The 4121-nt window shown below is 39.9% G+C and overlaps 1 protein-coding gene across 1 annotated transcript in view; it reads left to right on the top strand.

Annotated features, from left to right (window-relative positions):
- The first annotated feature begins 602 nt into the window (after nt 1–602).
- Nucleotides 603–4121, top strand: part of LOC107713289 (protein FAM163B-like) — a 22257-nt gene continuing 18738 nt past the window's right edge. Inside the window, exon 1 of the mRNA XM_016518747.1 lies at nt 603–1227. The gene's annotated coding sequence lies outside the window, so the exon portion shown is untranslated. The remainder of the gene's footprint in view (nt 1228–4121) is intronic.

The raw sequence follows: 4121 nt of genomic DNA, 5'->3' as shown, positions 1-4121 counted from the left end.
CTTGCACAGACCGATCGTTTCGTGTCTTTAGACATCAATGTATCGTCACGAGCCGCAGTGTTTAATTTGGATTTGTCTGTGCATGTTTTTTTTTACTCTCATAGATTTTGTTACCATTGCCATGCATTATACAACTGATAGACTGCAACAGCTGGAGTTAAAAATGTCAGTTTGTGTTCTACTGAAGAAACAAAGTCACCTACATCTTGGATGCCCTGGGGGTAAGCAGATAAACATCAAATTTTCATTTTTGGGTGAACTATCCCTTTAACACTACTGTAAAGTGTGGCCTCAGAAAGTTTAGCATACATTTTAACGGCTTAATCAATCAGTGAGGCGGTATCCTAACGCCTTCCAGGGGCTGTGATGAATTTATGATGCTTCTCTGGATTCGCTGAACTCACATCACAGTTCCTGATAGCCGCACATCGTCAGTCAGTGACCGGAACTGTAAAACCGTCTCGTCCCACTCCGCGCGCGCGGGCAGATTTACAGCGCGCTTCAGCCGCACGAGACAAACAGCAGCAATTATCTCGCGGGAAAACACGCGCCACGCCAAACCTACGGCAAAACCAGCATCGCGAGCTCTGAGAACAAGCAGGCTGAGATTTCACAGTTCGTAGTAATTTCTCGCACAAAGAGAAGGAGGGCTGGAGGAGACGCTGCCATCTCCAGTGTGCATGAAGCTCGAGGTGCGTTGTGATATGGAGCTGCGAAGGTTTGCATGTTCCGGTTGAGGACGTCTGAAGGAACAGCGTTTCATTTCAAGGACCACTTCGATGCAGAACTATTTCACGCTCATTTCTTAGCACGACGGCGGATCTGAATTGGACTACCTATTAAAAAGGACTTTTGGTTACCTGAACAAGTTTTTTTCTCTTCTAAATTACTATATTGTGCTCTCGGGGCTTCTCATTTTTATCACACTCAAGGAACCGTCTGTGAAAAGTCGCTCAGGATGTTGACAACTCTGCGTAAAGGGATATGAAATAAGGAACACTTTGATTACGCCTGGAAATCGCTTCATCTTAGTCGCGTGAGACTGTTGATACGCCGCATTTATTGTTTCCCCAACCCATTCGATTAAGCCGTTTCAGGGCGCCGAAAGTCACTTCCGCGGATTCCGTAACAGTTCGGTTCAAACTCGTTCAGAAAGCTTGTGCCCGTCTCGTTCGAGCATCGTCACTTCTGCAGATGTGCTCTGGTTCAATTCTAACCATCGTGTAGGTAAGATTACCTCCTTACGGGCTTTACAACACAACTGTGATTTAGTTCGATTTATTTGTGCACAATATCTTTTTTGTTGTGAAGAAATGTAATGTGGTTTCTCTATTCGTTTGTGTGAACAGTAATCATTCCTAAATCGCTTTTAATGTCAATAATGCTCGGAGACATTCTCCAGTTGACATTTTCATTATTAGCACTTTTAATGAAACTAAATTAGGCCTTAAATAGCTTCAACTGGCATTTGTAGGAAGTCGTTCGCTGTCCATGGTGCTGAAGTTATGGAACGTTGACCTGCTGAACTTGATTTAATTCAAATCTGTTGATATTACATACATTGAGTATATCCTAGACAGATCCTTTGCACTACTGCTTCATTAGAGAAGTTTTGAATTTATTTATTTATTTATTTATTTTTTCCCACCAAAACATAATTTCTATAGAACTTATAGGCCTTTAAACCCCTAAGGAGAGGTTGAAATCCGGGCAAAACCAACCATTGAAAAACAATCATTTATTCTCCTTTAAAGCACATTTTCATCCAAAGAGACAGCCCTTGGTAGTTGTTCAATCTACAATGAGTTGTAACTGCATCATGATTCTGCATCATGGTTCTGATCATGTGACAAGTAAGACCATCCTTCTCAACCTGTACTCTTTTTATGATAACTCAAACGTCAAACGAGGCATTGAACCCGGCATGTCACTTGCAGTCAAGCAGATATAGCAGTCTACACTCCTCCTTATTGGTGGATGTGATTTCCCATGACCCCTTGAAAGGTGCAAAGAGATTTTTTCCCCTACGATATTTACGAGATTGGGCATAAAGGGGGATGGGCATTTCCAGCATAATAATGTTAAAGAATTCTCTCCACCCCCAGCCATGACCGTTCCTCCATCCATGACCCTCCCCCGTCACATCTCTGTCTCTCTGTAACTGCAAGATGCCCCATTCCAGTGAATCATAGAGACATAGCATGTCTATTCCAAAGTGTCATCTTCAAAGGAGTAATAAGCCAGTGTCACATAAGCATACCTTATTTTAACCAAATCATCTTCAAAACACAGCTTTTCTGTGCTGTTACATTGGACTTGTGTAGTTGGTACCTTAAGGAGTTACTTCACCCTGATCTGAAATGTAAAAATACGCTTCAGTGGTGTAACCAAATGTAGTCAAGTTTGTTAAGTCATATTAAATCATATTTTCTCATAAACCTGTCAAACGAATATTGTTGTTCTCATGCCGTTCTAAACCCGCACTGAAAAAAAATTGTGTTGGATTTAAATTTCACAAATTAAAGAAACGGCAAGGAACACATTGAATTAAACGTGACATTTTAGAGTAGAAAGACTAAAATTATATTTTCTTGTAAACCTTTCTTGTTCACTTACTTAATAATCTTTGTTTTATTTAAACCTTTGAAAAATCTTTTTTTTTTACTGTGTGTATGACATTCTTCTCTGGAATACAAAAGAAAATATTTTGAAACATTTTTTGGATTTTTGGACCCCATTGGCTTCCATTGCATGAAGTTGAAACATTCCTCAGAATATCTTCTTCCTGTTCCAGAGATGAAAGAAAGTCATACAGCTTTGGAACGACATAATGGTGATTAAATGATGATAGAATTTAGATTTTTTCATTTATACTTTTCAATGATGTTAACACATAAAGCACATTTTTTAGGTTACCTGAAAATAATGTTTTTTTTAATATAATATAATATAATATGAACGTGCTTCTCAGACACTAAAATGATTTGTATTCTGCATGCAGCAAGGTTTAGGAATAATTACAGAATGTAACAATGACTTTTTATTGCATCACCTCAAAAAGTATTGAAATATTTTAAAGTCATGCAATGTTTTTGAAGCACCCAGTTGTAAATTACATTTAAATGGACTACTTTATTCTGACCATATGACCTGTGAGCAGAGACGTTTAATTATTTGGATATTTGGAGCATCATTCTTGTAACTCTTTTGTGCCAGAACCTCCAGGCTGCCTTTCACACCACATCTCCTCACTACTCTTTTATTTATGTCCTTCACTGTTCCTGCTCTCCTCCCCCATCCCCTCCCCCACACCGGTTGCTATGTCTCTTGCCACAAGGCCATGTCACTTCCTGCGACCGCAGACACCAGCATGGGCTTACAATACTCCTGCCTCCCCAAGGGAGAACATGCCGGCCAATGCCTTGCAGAATATAAATATGCTAGATGTTACAAAGATTGTTTTTAATAGAAGATGGAAGCTTGCTCACAGATCCCCCAAACCTGCTTAAGCTGAATTGGAAAAGTCCCAAAGCAATAACAAAATAGATGATTTCTCACATCTTTTGGTGTGGAGGAGGTTTCTCAGGAGGATCTTCTCCAAGGAGGGCCCATGAACATAAAGGGATGTTCAATGTGAGACAGCAGCAGAAAAACTTTTGAAGCACACATAATGGTGGAATGACTCTGGATACGGAGTGGCCTCTTGCCAACTGGACAGGCAAAGATATAAAAAGATTAGGGCAGGAAGCAAAGTGGAAAAGAGGCTGGAGCTGTACTCAGCCGCCCTGCAGGAATAACTCTAAACACACACACTATGTTATCTCACAAAAGAGTGTTTTTATGTAAGTCCTGTAAACACTTTTATCCTCTTTGTGGTGATGGAAGAAGGCTGGAGGTTGTGTACATAGCAGCTACAAAAAACTGACTCAGTCATATGCTCACTTCGGCCCTCTAATGCACACACAGTCAGTCACCCCTGAGGCCCGAGAGAGTTGAACCGCCTGTTGTTCCGGTTAAACTGAGGACAAGTCCTTGAGAAATGAGGAGGATTGTCAATTATATATAATTATATATTTATATATATATATATATATATATATATATATATATACACAATATAT

This window comes from Sinocyclocheilus rhinocerous, unplaced genomic scaffold (assembly GCF_001515625.1).
Source record: "Sinocyclocheilus rhinocerous isolate Xijiao unplaced genomic scaffold, SAMN03320098_v1.1 scaffold688, whole genome shotgun sequence".
Taxonomy (NCBI): domain Eukaryota; kingdom Metazoa; phylum Chordata; class Actinopteri; order Cypriniformes; family Cyprinidae; genus Sinocyclocheilus; species Sinocyclocheilus rhinocerous.
This window is presented reverse-complemented; position numbering and strand designations above follow the sequence as displayed.